The sequence below is a fragment of the Oculina patagonica genome, chromosome 13 (assembly GCF_052425735.1).
Source record: "Oculina patagonica isolate OP01 chromosome 13, crgOcupat, whole genome shotgun sequence".
Classification (NCBI taxonomy): domain Eukaryota; kingdom Metazoa; phylum Cnidaria; class Anthozoa; order Scleractinia; family Oculinidae; genus Oculina; species Oculina patagonica.
The window spans coordinates 9,861,404-9,882,745 of NC_135770.1; the positions used below are offsets into that span (position 1 = coordinate 9,861,404).

General features: G+C 32.0%; 1 protein-coding gene and 1 long non-coding RNA gene across 2 annotated transcripts in view; one reads left to right on the forward strand and one right to left on the reverse strand.

The window, feature by feature from the left end:
- LOC144636734 (uncharacterized) overlaps positions 1 to 21,325 on the reverse strand; it is a 21,810-nt gene extending 485 nt beyond the window's left edge. Inside the window, exons 1-2 of the long non-coding RNA XR_013567597.1 lie at positions 21,186 to 21,325; positions 1 to 555 (exon numbers count right to left, since the gene is read on the reverse strand). The exon at positions 1 to 555 is cut by the window's left edge and continues 485 nt beyond it. This is a non-coding gene — a long non-coding RNA (uncharacterized LOC144636734). The remainder of the gene's footprint in view (positions 556 to 21,185) is intronic.
- The window catches only part of LOC144636703 (spermatogenesis-defective protein 39 homolog), a 50,386-nt gene that overhangs the window by 22,936 nt on the left and 6,108 nt on the right, over positions 1 to 21,342 (forward strand). The window lies entirely within an intron of this gene.

The window sequence follows — 21,342 nt, forward strand, 5'->3', positions numbered from 1 at the left end:
TTTTTTATTACAAAATTGAATGTTTCTTTCATAATAGAGATTTTTTTGTTTTTGTATTTTTTTTTTACATTTTTGTGCAATTAAAACCGGGGTGTGGTGCGGAGGGGGTTGGGGTTGGGGTTAGTTTTTGAAGAATGTGCTTGTGTAAAGGGGGTTGGAGTTTTGTTATGAGGGATGCGGGGAGTTGTGGAACGAATTTTGGAGTTGATTTTAAGGGATGCTGGGAATTGTGGAAAGGGGGTTGGAGTTGGTTTTGGGAAATGCGAGGTGTTGTGGAGAAAGGTTTGGGGTTCGTTTGAGGGGGGGGGGGGACACAGGATTTGATGGTGAAGGGTTCGGATTGTTATTTGGGTGGAAAATGCTGGTTGTGGAGAGGGGGAACGGGGCTTGGTCTGAAAATTAAAGGAGAACGTCTGGCGAGATTGGAATCGAACTTGGAACCATCAAAAAATCTTCTTGTTGAGTGTTGGCCACCACACCCCGGCCTGTGTCGCTTTAGTCTAACTTTAGCAGTGATGTACAGCTGTCAGTCACTTCTGCAGTCTGTCCATCTTCCTGAAGGAAAAAAGGTCACATGAAAAAATTGCACACAGAAACACAAAGATTCGAGCGTGTGGGAAGTTAAAGATAAGGAAAACAAACTCACTTGCCTCTGTACTCAGTGACTTTGTTATATAAACTCTGGAGTTTATATTAAACTAGCCTTAAGGTTTCATTTTAGGCTTCCTCGCGGCCTCGTTCAATTTTTTTTTTATCTATTTTGCTTTTACAATTATTGTTCTTGTATTTAGTATGGTATGCTAATTGTCAAAAAGGTTTAAGCGAACTTTATGACAGTTCGACAGGAAAATTAGGTCAAGTGATGCCGTTTATGAAATTTTAATGCTCACGCACTTTCGACTGAGAAAATACATGATTCCCGCACGGGACTTCTCCTAACTCTGCGTTGAAGAGTGAGAACAAAGGGTCCTCACGTCAGCGATTTCAGGTTGGCCCTATAATTAAAAGGCCGGCACCTGATAGGCCGGCAGTGCTACTTAAGTTTTCCGTGTGAGCATGAGCTATAGGATAAGTGGAGTTTTTCTAAGTTAAAAGCTAATATCTTACCACTAAAGTCTTTTCTTTACTACTCTGTTTACTTCGTTGTTCGATCACAATACATGGGTAACCAGGCTTTTATTCAACCGACAAGACCTGGATGCTAAACTAATTTGCATTTGGAGTGCCCCTGGCCACTCCCCGAAGAAAAGCACCATTTCATGCCTTTGGGGGTAGGTATTCCTACATGTGGACCACTAAGCTAATTTGCATTTGGGACTATGTGTATAATACCATGGGTAGGAAGATAATCCCTTCTTTCGTGTGAAGCTCGTAAGATCCAAAGGTGGCCATTTTCCTTATAAGGAATGTAAAGGTGGCCCACCTGGGGGTTATACAAAGGAAACCATTCATTCACACAGGGAGTGGGATGAGGTGAACATGGGTTTACCCGAAGTCGAGTAGTAATGTACTACACTCTGAGGCAAAAAATTTTTTGCCTTAGAGATTTAGTACATAACTACTATCAGCACTGGATTCCAAAAACTGAAGCCAAATCTGAAACCAAAACTGAGGCCAAATCTGAAAAACTAAATCTGAAAAACTAAATCTGAAGCCAAAGTGAAAAACCTAAACTGAAATCAAATCTCAGAATCAACCCTAGGTCAACCCAAGGTCAAAAAATGGAAACCAAACCTTGAAGCCAAATCTATAAACTAAACCTTGATTAAATGATAAAAATAATCTTTGATTATTTTTGACAATATTTAAAAAAACTTCTTATACTCTTTTTTAAAAATCTTGCATCTTAGTGCGTTTAATCTGATTTTTTGTTGTAAATGATGCTGTTATTAATATGCTTTTGTGTCAAAAGATGTCTCCATTTACCGGATAATTTATAGTTATAATTATTGCAAATGACACAAAACCATTCCTTTTTAGATGCATATAAAGTCTTGGACCTTCTTTTTGCATCCATCTTGTCTTTTTCAGTAAAATATCTTCGAACTTCAACCATTTATATATATACTTTAGAAATTTTTATATATTTTTAACCGACAGTTATGGTAAATTTTTAATGTTATATATTTCTTGTGATTCGTTATTTTTTATATATATTTATGACTTTTTTAAAATTATGGTGATTAATATTTTATAGTTCAAGGTTAAACATCTGCATTATTGTCATGGTTTCATAATATTTGGTTCAATACAATAGATTCGAATGTTCTATTGTTTATATTAACTAACCAATCATATTACAATAAACTTTTATACAAACTTTTATATAAACGTTTGTCATAAAATAAACTTTTATTCTCAGAATTGATTCAAGATGCCAAAAATGGTAATAATTTCGATACCCGTGTTTCTAATCTCATTTGCTTATCATAAAAATAAAAATAGGTCTAATAAAAATGCTGATTAAAACGCACTATTAAAAGTTATATAAAATTATAATGTTTTATTATTATATAGAAAAGTTATGTTAGATAAATTTAATTATACTGAAATGTGGGATCTGATGACAACAAATCGTATGAGCGTTGAAAAATGGAATGAATTAGAACGTGAAATGAATAAAACATATAAAAAAAAACTGAATAATAACCTTTACCATATCAATAAAATAATTGATAAATTAAGCACTGAGAATAAAATTTTGATTAGTGATAATCAAAGGGAAAAAATAAATAAAATCTATCAATTAATTTTTGTAAATCGTAGTGCTATAAATAAATTTATAACAAAAGACAGAAATATGAAAAAAGAAAGACATAGGCTTATAAGTATTCGTTATTTGTTAAAGAGGATATTTCAACATCTAGATATACCAAGTGATTATATTGAAGTTAGTAAACAACAAAAAACACAAGAATTTAATCAAAGATACTGGTCTGATATATGGTTCATATTGGGCGAAAATATATGTGATATTACTGCCAACTAAATTCTTGTTTTTATATTTTGATTGATATATAAATATATTTAATATATATTTATATATTAAATCCTTCATAGAAATCCAGTTGTTAAATTCATTAGCTATTTCTTTTTATTAGTTTTCTTTACTTGACGGTTTTTTGTCCCAAGGCCAACTTTTCTTTTACCAGCTATCATAGCTTGAACAGCTGTAGTGCGTTTAAATATGTTGTAAATCCTTGATTGGTATCCAACTATTAAATTCATCACTATAACCTTTCCACTTCACTAAAGCTTGTTTCTTCTTATAGTTCCGCCGAATTACTTTATCAATACGAAATACTTCTTGTTTTGCTTTCAATAGTTCGGACTCGTAAAAGCTACCTTGTATTTCTTCATTATTCAAATCTTTTAATTTATAAGTTATTGGATTAGTGTATTGGATCTTATCAACGATGAATATCTCTTCTGACCAATTAGGAGTATAGCCTTTGTCGAACACCTTTCGTTTATATTTAGATATTCGGACCTTATCACCAACCTTAAATTTGGGTATTGCTGATAATGGCTCCATATCACCGTATAGGTTAAGATATACAATTCCTTGATTTTTTTCCTTTGAAGCTTCTGTTGGTGTCATCTTTATTGAACTGTGTTTTGTATTATTGTATTCTTTTACCAGTATGGGTAGCATTTCAAGATACTGTGTGTTACCTTGAATAGTAAACTGTTTGTACATTTTATTTTTCAAAGTTCTATTAAATCTCTCAATAACAACAGCTTTACCTTCATTAAAAGTGGAATACATCTTAATATCATTTTGCTTTAGCCATTCCTTGAATGTTTTGTTATAAAATTCAGATCCCTGATCGACCCAGAGAAATTCAGGTTTACGTTTGTCATTAATGACAATATTGTTGAATGCGTTAGTTATTGATGTACCTTTCTTATCTTTCAATTGTATAGCCCAAGCGAATTTACTGAATACGTCAATTATAGTCAATAGATATTTATAACCTTTATTCCATTTTGAAAGTTTATCCATAAAAACTAAATCTGCAGACCATATGTCGTCAATTCCATTTGATATTACTCTTCTAGTTTTAAATTTTCGTCTGATTGGTTTATGTAACTCATCGGCTAATTGTTGAGACCAATCATTTTTACTCAACGCCGTTTTCCGTTTTTTGTCTTCTTTTGTTTTACACCCATACCTACTTTAGCCTTGGTAGCAATAGTGTTCCTTGCAATAGCATGACCCCATTGTCTGTCTTTCCATGGGATAGCATCAAGGGCTTTTACCATCTTTTTATCAGCTTCGTTTTTGCATTTAACCTGATCTTTTGAGGGTTTATTTGCACAGACGCTGTAATCTACATCATGTTGCATCGATACAGCATCTGTTTTACCAGTTGGTGACTGATATATTTTTAGTATTTTACCTGTATTTGGATCCCATTTTACCTGTTTTTCAAGAGGATTACCCGGGCCGGTATATTTATGGCCGGGCATAACAAACCCTTCTTTTGGAGCTACTTTCAGAATAGCTTTGTGGATATCAAAACCTCTCCCGCTTTTCTTTTTAATGAATTTGCTTTTATTTTTTCTGCATATTGAGCAAATACTTTTTTCCATCAGCTTGTTATTTTTACTTTTGACTGTCTTTGGATTGATTGAATTAGTTTTCATTTTACACGAAACACAGTATGACTGACACATATATATATATTGATTAGATATTAATCACAGTATTTATTCCTCCATTTCCCTGCTTTTTTATCCCAAACGGTTCCAGAGCATGACGGATCTTGATGCTCACTTGGAGATGTCCAGAATTTCTTTGAGAATAATCCGGTTTTCGTGTTGAAGGCACCTTTTGCGATGTCTCCACTCCAATACTTTTTGAACAGATCTTTATCACCTCCTGTAGCACCCATGATAAAGGATGCTACGTCTTGAGCCTGCTGAAACCCTGGGATCTTATTGCCGATTTTATTGTTGATCGATTCTCCGAGTCCTTTACCAGATTTGTTGCTTACAAAACGGGTTTTAGTGATTTTGCATTCAGCGCATATGCATTTCATCATAGTTCGGCCATTTTTGGTTTTTACATATCGCTCGCTATCAGGTATGCATTCAGTCTTTTTTTTCTGTTTTACACAATACGATTTGACCATTATATATATTGATTATACAATTTCATCAAAATTTTTTTTACAGCTTCTCTTTTCTTTATCAATGAACAAAAATTCGAAGGGCATCAGTTTGTCAAATAAATTGGGATCTATTCTGTTTTCTTTGCCGATCAGATTGGAATGGTTTTTTGTGGCTGGTGGATATAATAACATATGTGAACTGTTCAGTCTTATTTTCTGAGGCACATCATAGTAACTTTGACTCAAATAAATGGGAGTTATATTATGATGTCTTCCGTCAGTGAAATGATTCGCTATTTTGGATTGAATTTTGTCACAACAATTTATCAAATCATCGAAGACCACTATTTTTCTGTTATTGTTGGGATATTCTTCAGTATCCATTATTTTATCAGCAGTCTTAATCTCTAACACATCATAACCAACCTTTTTTGATATGTCATCCATCAATGATTCGAGATCTTTTATTTTGTCTTGATGTCTATTCGGAGTATAAAATATTATCTTGTCATAAAACACGAGCGGTTTTCTCAATATGTGCATCAGAAGGTTTGTTTTACCACAATTGCTTTGACCGCAAATGAGCATTCTGAATTCTTCATTCAAGAAGTTATTTAAGCTTCGTTTTTGGGCTTCTTTTTTGATGTTGTCATAGTTTGGAATCTTCATCAATATATATATTGTGTACATTAAAATATCTGTCTTCCAGCATTTATGTCAATTGATATATTAATTTTGTCATTTATCTAAACTATTATATATGGATATCGAAAAATTCAGAGAGAATCAGAAGAAGCATTATGAGAATAATCTTTTGAAAAGACAAATCAGAAAACAAATAAAAGACACACTGGATGAAAAACAATCAAGACAATTTGAAAGCAAGGAATTATTCAAACCCGTTATAACATCTCAGAAAGAGGTGAAAGAAACCATCGATAAAAAACAAGATAAATTAATTGAAAACTTGAATGAAAAACAAGAAAAATTAATTTCAGCTGTTGATATGTTGAATGAAACAATGTCATCATCTGGTTCACAAAGTGGGGTTCAAAGTTGGTTAAGTGATTTACCATCAAAATTTGATCCTTTAGACATAGTACCTGAAGAAAATGAAGAAGAAGATGAAGATGAAGAAGTCCCAAAAAAAGAAGTCGTTGAAGAACATATCTTCAACCAAGGTGAAAAAAACATCATAAGAAAATATGGATTTGATCCTGATTTGAATGATATTCCAGATGTAAAAGAAGTTAGATCAGCAATATCTCATCTTACTGGAAAAAGACGATCTTCAAATCGGATTATTAAAAATAACGCAAGGAAAGATCAAGAGATATTGAGTAAATATCGCACTGTTATAAAAGGAATCAATTTGAGGGAAAAAAAAGGTGAAGGTATCAGGTCTTACAAACGGCCGAAGCGGAATGCTTACAAGATAAACAATGGACAGTATGGTGGTTTACTCATAAATATGCCAAGATTAATCAATGAAATGGTCATCGAAGCCGTGAAAGATGGCAAAATGGTTTATGAAGACATTGCTGACAAATCACTCGTTGATCTCATCACAAAGAGGTTTAATCCGAAGAAAAAGTATTCATCAAAAGCAATCAAAATATTCAATAATCTCAATATGTTATCAAACATCCCAAAACACAGATCATCAGGGAAATCAAAACTGATTGGAGGTGCAATCATATACTCAAACCCAAACGATTTGATGAAAAGATTGACTTTGTTGACTGGAAGCAAAAGGGCTGGTAATACAAGTATTGCTCTCAGAAATGAAATGTGGCAGATCATTGATTATTTACTCAAACAAGGTGTGATAGCTAAAACACAATACGATAAATTTGTCAGGACTCAATTAATGTAATCTAATGATATAATGGAAATCCCGATGTTTTTGGATAGCAATGATGGAATAAGAGATTCAATGTCTCATGATTTCACCATCAATCATGTGCCTGAAATAGTCTTGGACAGGAATAAAACATATTATTTGGCTCTTTACAGTGCTGAAATGACTTATAGCTGGTTCAATGTGTCTTCAAAGTATGGAAATAACAAAATAAAATACAGCAAGGATTCTGGAGCGAATTGGGTTGAAATTGTTTTCCGTGATGGTAATTATTCTTATTCAGACATCAATGAGTATATTTCACAAATACTCGAAGTGAACGGTGATTTAAACGATAAGGGGAAAGGTATCTCACTTGAATTTTCATCATCATTATTGAAGGTGTATATTGAATTGGAAGAAAAATATCAATTGGATCTCAGAGAAGGTTATTTCTCAAAACTGATTGGTTTCAATAAAGAAATCATCACATCAACAAAATACGGATCCAATGCTCCAAACATAACTAGAAATGTTGATAACATTTTCATTCATTGCAATCTTCTGAGCGACTCACTTGTTTCTGGGACGCAAGGTGATGTACTTTATCGTTTTAGTGTTGCCAATTTGCAGATATCTTATCCATTTGAAATAAAAGAAACAATACCTCGACCCCTTTTCAACAAAATCAATACCAACATCATCAAAGAATTGAGGATATATATCACTGATGGATTGAACAACCCTATCCATCTCAATAATATACCAATTAACTTGACTTTGCTGTTGAAAGAAGTGTGATATTATATATCGTATTCGTATATGAGCAGAATCAGAAAAGTGAGAGATATGAATACCGGTATGTCATACTACATCGACATTGAAACCGGTGACCCAGTTGATGATCACCAAAAAGGAGGTGGTATTATGAACAGTTTAATTTCCACTGCAAAAAAATCATTGACAAGTAAAACCACCAAAGATTTGGCAAAAAAGCCGGTAAAAAAAGGAGTACAACATGTTGCACATAAAACTGGCAACATCATCAAAAATAGACTGAATAAAGCAACCAAGAAAGAAACAGAAAAACTGAAAAAATACACTGAATCAGAAAATAAGGGAGACATGATCGTCAGCTTATTACAATCACATCCTGAAAACAAAAAATTCCAACCAGAAAGAACGAAAAATACGGAAGAACAATTGAGGAATGATATCCTCAGTCTGGAATTCGACAAATTAACCAACATGTAAAATAATGTAAACCATTATTATATAATGTCTTTCAGAAGTTCGAAATATTGCAAACGATACGAATATGTCTCATTTGATTTACAAAATCCAATAACATTACCTGCAAACAACCAGTCTCAAAAAAAGAGTGGATACAGGTTCGTTATTGATAGCAGTAGTGAGACTCACCCTTTCGACTTGTATAATTCATACCTTTCTGTTGATTTTAAAATCACAAAGATGGATAACACTGGATATAATGCAGATGATCAGGTTGCAACCGTCAATTCCGGTTATTCACTTATCAATCAGTTGAAGGTTGAATTAAGCGGAGTTAATGCTCTCGGTGCACCAGGGGTTAATCATGCTATCAATGTGAAAAATCTGACTGAATTATCATCAAGTTACACTGAAACAGTCGGACCAAGTATGTTCAATTACCCAGACACTAGTGTCGGTGCTGTATCAGAAAAATATACTATGAGAGAAGTACAGCACGGTCGAAACGACGCTGATAATGCTTATGAAGCAAGAAATGTAGTTGATGGAGATAATGTAAACTACAATGAGGGTTTCGCAAAAAGAAAAGCATTACTTACAGCATCCGCTGAAAATAACATCGTACTACCATTGAACAGATATGGTTTCTTCAACTCTTTTGAGACAGAAATAGCACCGAATGGTAAAGTCACCATTGATGTCAGTCTTGAAACTGATAACAATGTGATATTTCGTGCTGGGGGTGACCCAGGAAGGTTTATTGTCACTAGGCTTGTTTTATGGGTACCGAAAATGATATTCAATGCTGAGGGTGAGCAGATTTTTCTTAAAACATATCTAAAGCCACATACATGGTCATATCTCAAAGAGAGAATTGAGATTTCTCCATCAACAACAGCACGTCAAGGTACATTCAGGATTACTTCTTCAATTCGAAAACCGAGGCATGTTTTTATATGGGCTCTTAATGATGCAAAAATGAATGATCAAACACAAAATCCATTTCTATTTAATACATATAACATCGCGAATAACCGAACATTTTCAAATGCAAGGCTTGAACTGAGCAACGGTATTTTTTATCCAAACGAAGAACTGAAACCAGATACAGAGATCGTACAAGCATACAGGACATTGATGGAATATCAAAAAGATTTTAATGCTTATTACAGTTCTCCAACAATAACACTGAAATCATTTCAAGAGTTGTATGGGCTCATCTATTTTGATCTTAGAAACCAAGAGGAAGAAATCAAAAGTGGTTCAACCAAGATCCAATTCATTTACAATTTATCTGGGAATCCAAATGCAAATTACAGCCTCTATGCTTTGATTCTCCATGAAGAAGAGCTTAGTGTTGATATCGTCAATGGTAAAGTTCTCCTCAAAGCTTGATTCGTTAATCAAATGTATTTTATATAATGTTTATATATATGACTGAATACAAACCATACACTGTATCACTCAGCGGAAACCAGAAATTGAAGCTCACAAAAGCCATCATGAACAAATCTCCAATAACACTGAGATTGTCGTCTAATGAGTTGTCTGGAAGCGACAAAATGTTTCTGACAAAAACACAGATCAATAAGATCAAAAAATCGAAAACCCTCAATAAAGGTGTTGATATAAAAATTTCAAAAACACAAATTTCTCATATTAAACCAATGATACAATCGGGTATGGGTCTTCAAAATAGACCGTATCCACCTTCAATAAAAAGCCAAGGACAAGGATTGCGTAACAGACCATTTAATATCCACGATTATGCCCAGTACAAAAGCCCCCCTTTCATTGGTACTTGGGATCAGAAAGGTTCAGGAATAAAAAAAAGAACCATGAAGAAAAAAGTAACCCAAACAACCATTCCAATAATTGGATTGAGATTGTAAATAAACCAAAATTCATTAATAAAGCTTTGAGCGATAGAGATTTGATTAATTGGTGTGATTATTTAAAAATTGATATTACCGGCATATATAGCAGAAACCAACATATGCCTAAAAAACATAGTCCATGTATTATCAATTTAGATGATTTGAATAATGCTGGAACTCATTGGACTTGTTGTATAAAAGGTAAAAATGACAAAACATTATGGTATTTCGACAGTTTCGGAATGCATTACCCCCAAGAATTTGAAATGAGAGCAAAGAGAGATGGTATCACCAATATTCTTTTTAATAATTCTCAATATCAAGACCTCAAGTCTGTTTTATGTGGTTATTATTGTCTTTATTTTTTACACCAAGCACTTGTATTCAAAAAAGGATATTTTGACATCTTGAAACCATTATCAATGACAAACACCAATCACAATGAAAAATTCATCAAGAACTATTTTGAAAATATATAACATAATTACATATGGGATTTTTTGACGGCAATCATACTGCGAATGCAATAACTGGAAGTGTTGGAAAAGAAGGACCAGCTGGGGTTGGGTTCAAACTAACAGAATCAGGTGATTATGACATGGATAAAAAGAAAATATTTGGGTTAAAGACTCAAGATGACGTAGCATTTGATGCTGATCTTGATACATATGCAAAAGACTTGAGTAGTGCTGTTAACAAGAGATATGTCAACCAATTTTTAATGAAAAAAAACAGTGATGAAACCCATTTTGATTGTGTTGGACTTTCACTTCAGAACACTGAAGCTTACTATGATGGGTTGTATAACGACTTATCAATACCGAATGTTGAATATGTAAAATTAGAAGACAATAAAGTCAAAACAGAACTAAACAACAAACTCACTGATAAAGCCGATCTTAGTACCAATAACGAACAAACTTTTAACAGCATAATAAACGTCCCGAAATTCGATTCAGGATATAGTAATATGTCAAATGTGATGAATAAAGAATATATTGACTCCAGAGACGCGCTTAAAGCTGATAAAACATATGCCGACAATACTTTTCTAACGAAGAAAACAGGTGCTATTTTAACTAATACCCTTCATAGCAAGGCTTCTAAAATATATGCCGACAGTACTTTTTTAACAAGAACTCAAGGAAATGTCTTGGCGAATAGTCTTCATACAAAGCTTGATATTAACGGTAAAAATCATATGAATGCAAATCTTAACATGGCCAATAACAAAATAATTAATATAAAGGAACCATCTAGTTTAAATGATGTTGTTACTCTCAAATACATGCAAGATCACGTAAGTCAAAGCCATGTTCAATCTGTTAATAGTGAAAACAAATTCAAATATATAATGGAAAAACCCAGTGAACAAGTAAGTCAAGAAAACGATATCGAATTAGGAGATGAAGTATACCTTGACAAATCACCGCATCAGATTAACAAAAAGGTGATTGACATGAAATTACTACTTGATGCTTCAAAACGGTATTATAGTTCAAGAGTTGGATTAAACCTCTATCTTCTTTCCAATGATCAATATACCTTATGTTTTGAGTTGATATGGACAAATAATGATATTGATCCTAGTTCTATACATATCGATGGTATATCTTCAATTGAAACAATTCATAACATAAGCACAAAGGTATTCGGAACGCAACTATATGCTCGATTAATATGCCAATTCACCAAATCTCAGCAAATCGGTAACAATTATATCTATATTGATATCGTTATGAAGATGAAACCTGATCAAAATTATGATCAAAAACTACAAACTTACTTCACAGTGTATGGAATATCTTCACATCAATCCAATATCTCACCAAGCATATATGACCAACTATATCGCGTGGAGAATGATCAAATATATATCGAGGGAGCTGTAAATATGTCCAATTATTCCATCACTGGCTTAAAAGAAGCTTTAAATAACAACGATGCAATCAATCTAGGCCAGTTGACAAGCTTGAATAATGCTCTCAAACTAACTCTTGAAAACCAGATCAAAACATTGCAACCCAAAAGCTATTATTATGAATTGTTTGGGAAATATTATTTCGATTTAATGGATCCATCTAAATTCATCATGTCAGATAGCAACGGCGCTGTTGTTTCAGGATTAGATAATCTTGTTTTTAATCCAACAAAATTGTTAGCAGATTTTGATATAACAAAGGGTTTTAAAAATAGTTTCATAATTAATTTAAATGAAAACATCACTGGATCTGACGACTTTACCTTTTATCTGACATTTAAATATGAGGCAGGGCCTAATAAAAGAATTCTTATAAAATTGGGCGATGATAGTAGTTTTCATTACCCTTGGATTAAAATTGAGAATAAAAAAATTAAAATTGAATATGATTTAGATGAATATATAGAGCAGATTAGAACTGCTTATATAGGGAAATATCTGAATCTATGGTATACTAAAATAGGGTCCCTATTTAGAATCGCTGTATGCAATAATGGTATGAGTATTGATCGAGCATTTTCTGGTTTTAATATCAATGCATCCAACATTAAAATCAGTTCAGATTACTTTGTACAAAGAATCGGTTTTAGTAAAACTGCGTATCCGATAAATGGTAAAGAGTATCATAAAATTCAATTTTTAGATAAAACAAAGGGTGTATTCTTCGAATAAATTATCTAACTCCAACGATTTTATCTAATTAAATTATATGAAAACAGTGAAATTGGTTAGCAATATTATTGATTCTATTGAGAGATTAATTCAAAACATAAGGAAGCTGTATTACACAATAAAGAACAAGCGCAATGCTAAAATGACAAAATGATAAAACAAAAAAAATCATATATAACTAATATATATGACTAAACATCTAAAATGCATATTTACATGGAACCATATATCAAGCGAACTGACTGAAGAACAAATTATAGAATTGAAAGCTTATTATCAAACATATCATCGAAAATGTTGGGCTTATAAGCAGGCTGTTAAACGTTTCAAAAAATGGAAATTATTAGGGAATTCATTGTCTATTCTCTTTGCATCCGGCTCCATTTCATCAAGTATTGCTACAGGAGGTGTTAGTTTGGTTGCAATTAGTACAATAGCGCTTTTAATACAAGGCTGGATGCATCATCAAAATCTCGATTTAAAAATTCAAAATAGTACATATGCATATCAGAGCTACCAGCATTTACTCAACTCAATTAAAAACACGATGAGATGCGGTGATTACAATCCGTCTAGCGTCATAATTTCAATGAAGAACATTGACGATTATGTGACGGATACCTGTCCGATAATCGACAAGTACCTACGAAAATATGATAAGAAATTTATTGGATGATCCGATTTATTTCGCCAAAATTTAATGACAAAATCTCATTCCAATACAATCGATAATAGGCTAACGTTTTCTTGCTTTTGCTAATTTTGATAAATTCACAAGGTAGATTCATCATCAAAAAAAGCTGTTTAATTATGAATTTGGTTGATATAAGTCTTTTTCTACCTTTGTTTACAACAGGAATAGCGCCGGATTCGATAATATCAAACACTTTATAAATTCGATTCCTTTGATCACTAGTCAATTGTACCCTATTTTTAATACATAAATCGTTTAAAACAGCCTCGATGTGATATTTACGATGATATACCGATTCTCGCCGTATTCTATGCATATTTTCATAAAAATCAATATACTCACTGACATAATCATAACTATGAACCAAACCGCAATTTAGACAGACATCCATACCATTTATATTTTCTATATCCTGCTTACTACAGCATTGCTCAGCATCCTTGATACCTTTTATCAATAGTTGATCACAGAAAGGGCATATAGGTTCTTTTAAATTTTTTAATTCATCGTGGATTTCAGAATTACAAACCATTATATATATAACACACATAACTTCACGGCACAGCTGTGTTTGGCAGTAAATTTCAGAATAAACTTTTTGAGTAAACTTTTGAGTAAACTTTTGTGTAAACTTTTATGTAAACTTTTGAGTAAACTTTTTGAGTAAAATTTGTTGAAATATGATTGGTCAATAGAAATCACGTCATTAAAAACATTGTACTCATTAATCATTTATAACTTATGGCTAAAACCGTAAACTGAATAATTATGTATTTAATGTTGATCCTTACGAGGCCTTCCCCGTCGTCGTTTCTGGTCTTCAGGTATACACTTTAAACGTACATGATTTTTGTCTTCATTTGATATGTCTGAAGATAGCATTTTAATAATACAAATATTTGTTTTAAGGATGCTCTGAATACAATACATTTTATTAATGAAGGCTATATCATTCGAGCTTTGATCAGATTCTAAAAGGTGTTTGATATTTAATGTTATATCAGTCATTCTATATATATATTAAAGAAAATAATTATCTGTTTATATCTAAACGCACTATAACAGTCACATATATAAAGACAAGTTATGTAACATATATTGAAGAAGGCTATAAGGCTGGTTACACAGTATTGATATGATACTGTTATTGTTGTTGATGACAACCAATAATATTTTATTACTGGTTATTTTTAAACGCACAATATATTTATAGTAAAAGATATAAAGAAATATCATTTATAGTATAATAAGAGAAAATGGGAAGAAATTTAAAGTATGATAACGACGCTGATAGAATAAACGCTATCAAAAATTCAAAGACTAAGTATATGTTAAATAAACGATGGAAATGCGATATATGTAATTACGATAGTTCATTAGCAGCTAAATGGACACATTTGAAGTCAAAAAAACATATCAAAAATGCTGTTATCAAAGCAATAGAAGATGATGATAGATTTGAAATAATTGATAATAACAATACACAATAAAACACTTTCATGCACTTTAACAATGACTAAATATATAAATATATCTAGTTATTCAAAAACATGAAATTAAAAAAATAAAAAAAAATAATTTTACTATAAGACACTTAAAGAAATAATAATTTCATATAGTATAAAAAATGGAAAAAAAAAATTTTAAAAACCCGCTAAAAACTCAAGATGAGATCACATCTAAAAACGCTATTAAAAATAATATCTCTAATTATAATATGGAACAAAATACCATTGATCATAACAATAAACAATTTTTTATAAATAGTGTTGATAACACTCTTGGTGCTACTTCGGATGGAGATATACTCAATATTCCAAAAATGAAAGTAGTTAAACCGGCTATTGATAAAGATGGATATCCTTATATATATATCGCAGAAAAAGACTATGATAACCCTTATAATCTCAAGAAAAAGATATTAGTGAAAGACTTTATATTTAGAACATTTTATAACGAAATTCCTGATGATAAAGTCGTTGTAAATGAAAATGGTGACAAAAATAATAACAGTATTGGTAATTTAGTGTTGATTGATAGCATGACAAAGGCTGAACACAAACTCGTAACCAAACCAAAACCCCAAAACAAACCAATAGTTGAACCAATAAAGAAACCAACAAACAAACCCAAACCCAAACCAAAAACTAAAACAATAAGCTTTATCAAACAATTATCCAATGATTACCTAGCTGATGCTAAAAAAATGGGTTTTTCATGGATGGATTTGGTGAAAAAGAGTACTAGACAAGCAGTGATTAACAAAGTACATAAATATCGAAACGATAAGACTTTGGATAAGGCTATACGGGACAAAAACGATAGTATAATACGTGATGCACAACTCAGTCAAATGGAAGATTCAATTAGAGAAACTCATAATAAAAATATTGAAGATCAAATCAAACGAAAGCACAAGAAATTAATACAGATTAAGCAGTCAAAAAATAAGCTCTCAAATGAATTTAATTTCGATGACAGCATTTTTGATACAACATCCAATGACCAACCTCTATTCAAAATAACTGAAATCGGAAATACAGCGAATAAAAAATTCAATGCTTATACCAATGAATTTAAAATAAATGTCCGAAAAAATGTTATAAACAATAAAAATGATGTTTTCAGTGTCTTTGAAAAAATGGTTGAAATGACAATAAAGAAAAGGCAGTTAAAAGGAAATGATAGATTCAGATTGGTAATTTCAAATGATGAATTAGATCACCCTATCTCAACAAAAATGATAAATGTATCAGATTTCAAGTTAAATCAACTTTCAGGTGTAATCAATACATTGGAGTATAAGGAAATTGATTTAGAAAATTGCAAAATAATTATTCAATCTGTTAAAATACCAACGGGACTAGGACGATTATATTTATCAAAACAAACAGTAACAAGGAAACAATGCATTATCACAATAAAAAACTCCGACTCAATATGCTTAGCCCGCTCCATTGTAACAGCTTATGCTAATCTACATCCTGAAAATTACACCACAACTCAGTTGAAAGATGGGTTCAATAAAAGCCGAAAACTACAAGAAATTCAAGCAAAAGAACTTCATAATAATGCTAATGTTCTAATTAATGATTATGGAAATTCTTTATATGATGTCAATAAATTTGCATCGTATTTAGATATTGAGATTAACATTATCGATTCTGAGCAGTTTAATGAAATCATATATACAGCTAATAATGGTAAAATTGACAAAATTTATTTATACAAAACACGGAATCATTTTGATGTCATAAAATCAATGACAGCTTTTCTAAATGTAGCATATTACTGTCATAGTTGCAAAAAAGCTTATACAAGACGTGATAAACACAAATGCCCCCAAAAATGCCTTTCTTGCTTTAAATATTTCCCAAATGGAGATAAATGTGACGGCAAAGACATTACATGTAAGCAATGCAATCGTGTATTTCATGGTGACAGCTGTTTCAAAAACCATACAAGAAATCGATCTAAAAAAGATGATGATTCAGTATGTAAATCCGTTGCAAAGTGTTTAAAATGCAATCAAATCATATTAAAACCATATATCAAAATACATAAATGCGGTTTCAAAATGTGCAATAATTGTAATAAATATTGTAAAAACAAGCATGAATGTTTCATGAAAAAAATCAAATGCAAGGGAGGAAATTGTATCAAAGATAACAAAATCCCTTGCAGATTAAATAAAAGCATTCCTAAAAAAGATCATTGTTATCCATGCAAAACATATAATGAAAAATATTTATTTTTTGATTTCGAATGTACACAAAACACTGGGCTACATGAAGTTAATTTAGCTATATGTCATGATTTCATTGGTAATGAAACAATCTTCAATGATATTAATAGTTTTTGTAATGGAATTCTAAATGAAAAATATAAAGGATTCACCCTTCTAGCTCATAATAGTAAAGGTTACGATTCCCATTTTATTCTCAAATGGTGTATAGATAATGGTTTCAAACCTTATTGTATTTACAATGGGGCAAAAATTATGATGATGGAAATTTCACAATTAAGAATCAAAATAATCGACAGCTTAAATTTCATTCAACAACCACTATCATCGTTTCCTAAAACGTTTGGTTTAAACGAGTTGAAAAAAGGATATTTTCCACATTATTTCAACAAAGTTTGTAATCAAAAGTATATAGGAGAGATGCCTTCCAAAAAACATTATGGCTATAATCAAATGAAAACAGAAGATAGACAGAAATTTTTACAATGGTATGACGATCGTGTTAATGAAAATTATGTTTTCGATTTCAAAAAAGAGATAGTTGAATACTGTCGTTCGGATGTTGATATATTGAGGCGATGCATGCTAAAATTTAGACAAGATTTTATAAATGAAGAAAATATTGATCCACTAAAATACATCACAATAGCTGGTGTTTGTATGGCTATTTATAGAGGTAATTATATGCCTAAAAATACCATAGCTGTAGTTGATAACGTTGTTCAAACAGAAAACCATAGTGCAGTCAGTATTGCATGGCTTGATTACATTGCTGAGAAAAATAATATTAAAATTCAACATGCCTTAGAAGGTGGCGAAAAAGTTATCAATAACAAATTAAAAGTAGATGGATTTTGTGAATCTACAAATACTGTTTATGAATTTCAAGGTTGTTTCTGGCATGGTTGTCCAGATTGTTACAAGCCTGATGTAATCAATAATAAGAATCAATGCGATATGGGTACTTTATATAATAAAACAAAAGCTAAAAACAACAAAATAACGAGTGCTGGTTACAATCTTATTGAGATGTGGGAATGTAAATTAAAAAAGGATAAAAGTTTTCAGAAATATTATAAAAATGATTTGAATAGAGAAGTGGTTGGACCACTAAACCCAAGGGATGGATTTTTCGGAGGAAGGACTAATGCTTCCAAGCTCTTATACAATTTCAAAGATGGTGAATATGGTAAATATGTTGATTTCTGCTCCTTGTACCCAACTGTCCAGTTCTACAAGAAATATCCCATAGGTCATCCTGAAAAAATTATATCGCCAGAAAAATACGATAAGAAATGGTATGGATTCATAAAATGTAAAATTTTGGCACCAAGAGAACTATACCATCCTGTTCTGCCTCAAAAAATAAAATGTGAAAGTTCTGAAAAGCTAATGTTCCCTCTGTGTATATCATGTGCTAAATCAAAGCAACAAGAAAGATGCCAACATAATGAAAATGAACGATCATTCATAGGCACATGGACAACCGATGAAGTCAACAAAGCCATTGAAAAAGGGTATAGAATTACAAAAATATATGAAGTTTGGCATTTTGAAAACTCATCCGACGATCTATTCAAGGGATATATAAAAAAATTTATGAAACTCAAACTTGAATCAACGAAATATAATTTTAAAAATAACAATGACGAGATGAATTTCAGAAATAAAGTCAAAAAGAATTTAGATATTGATTTAGGTGAATTAAATGAAAATTCAGGTTTACGAGCCATTGCAAAAATGTGTTTAAACTCACTTTGGGGGAAATTTGGTCAACGAAATAACATGAATCAGTGCAAATACGTAACTGATATAAATGAATTTTATCAAGTAGTTCTCGACGATACTATAGGTAATTTAAACATGAATTTCATAACCGATGAGATGGTACAGATGAGTTACACTTATAAGGATCAGTTTGTTGATAATTCCTATAATACAAATATCTATGTAGCCTGTTTCACGACTAGCAGTGCACGGTTAATGTTGTATGAAAAACTAGACTATTTAGATAAACAGGTATTATATTTTGATACAGATAGTATTGTGTATATCGAATCTCAAAATAGTAAGGTGATAGAAACAGGTGATATGTTAGGTGATTTAACAGATGAATTAGGGGGTGAAGCTATAAATAATACATTCGTTTCTGGAGGTCCAAAGAATTACAGTTTCACATATGGAAATAATAAACAGAAATGTGTTATTAAAGGTTTCAGGTTAAACCATGAAAATTCCCAGATACTGAATCACGCAAATATGATTAAAATTGTAAAGAACGAAATCAAAGAACTCACATTAGTAAATGAAAATAAAATTACCAGACAGAATAAACAAATTGTAAACAAATATGAAGAAAAGGTATACACCTTTGGATATGACAAGCGCGCAATAAAATACATATCAGATACCAATATAGAAACATATCCATATGGATATTAATTTGACCTAGGGTTTGAGCAGAGCAAGCGATTTGATTTTTAAACGCACTAAGATCCAAGATTTTTAAAAAAGAGTATAAGAAGTTTTTTTAAATATTGTCAAAAATAATCAAAGATTATTTTTATCATTTAATCAAGGTTTAGTTTATAGATTTGGCTTCAAGGTTTGGTTTCCATTTTTTGACCTTGGGTTGACCTAGGGTTGATTCTGAGATTTGATTTCAGTTTAGGTTTTTCACTTTGGCTTCAGATTTAGTTTTTCAGATTTAGTTTTTCAGATTTGGCCTCAGTTTTGGTTTCAGATTTGGCTTCAGTTTTTGGAATCCAGTGCTGATAGTAGTTATGTACTAAATCTCTAAGGCAAAAAATTTTTTGCCTCAGAGTGTAGTACATTACTACTAAGTCGTTGGAGTCTTGCTTAATTAAATGGTTGAATTTTGCGACTATGAATTGGAGTTAAGAACTATTTACATCACCTTTGAAGTAAATTGAAATAATACGGGCTCGCCCACTCTTACTACTTTTCTTTATTTTACTGTCATAATCTGACGTTCTAATGTTGAGAGAAGTAGTGAGTGGAGGAAATAAAGTTTTATCGGCTACATTCCAGAAACAGTAGTGGATTCTCCGACGACAATAAATTGCACGCCGCATGTAAATAATTGTATTATATATACGAGTCGAAAACATTAAACAAAGAAGCGCTCTTACAAGCTTAAATTCGTCAAAAAACCTGCATAAAAACTAACTCACCCTATGCGGAAATTTTTCTTATTTATTTTATTTCAAAACCTCAGTCGTAAAAGCCGATTTTTTGAAGCTTAAATGTTCACAACAACAATTAGTGAATAGATTTGAATATTCATATTTGTAAGTTGTGACCACACAAACACACGCATAGAGTTCAACGCCTGTGTTTTCCCGCTCATGCTGCACCGGTAAAAAGTCACTCGTTGCTTGTTTAGGCAACTTAAGACAACTCCAGCTTACTCCATAGCGAAAGCCTTCAAAAATAACGACAACGACCACAAAACTATCTGAAATTTACATTTTTTTCCACCGTTGAGTTGCGAACATCTCCAAAATAAACCAAAATTCATTTCCGGTTGCCAACCTTTCTTCGTCCATGTGGGGAAAGGCTCAAGTTTGTCGCCTTTTTCATACCTCACTAGGGGATTGAGAGTGCTCGTAGATCTTACGAGCTCAACACGAAATTAAAAAACAATACCCATTGTTTGTTCGGTTTAGTGATTGGCCAAACACCAAAATCTCCTAGCAACAGTGAAAGTTTTTCCTACCCAGTGTTTTTATTATTCGCCGTAACACCAAATGCAAATTAGTTTAGCATCCAGGTCTTCTCGGTTGAATAAAAGCCTGGTTTATAAAAATGCGATTTTTCATAATGTTTATTACCGCTGTTTGTGTTATATTTTTAATCTGGTTACCCATGTGTTGCGATCGAACAACCAAAGTAGTAAACAGAGTAGTAAAAGACTTTAGTGGTAAGATATTGGCTTTTAATTTAGAAAAAACTCCACTTATCCTATAGCTCATGGTGTGAGTGAAACTTTGGTACTTTACTTACTGTATTATCATCCTGATCGTTGTCTTCGCCATGGTGTCCTTGGTAGTACTTTCTCCAGCCTTGGTACATCAAATAACCTCCACCGACCACTAATCCAACACCAGTGCATACAAGCAAAAACCTCTTCATTCTTCAAAGCGTTGTAATCGTCTCAGTG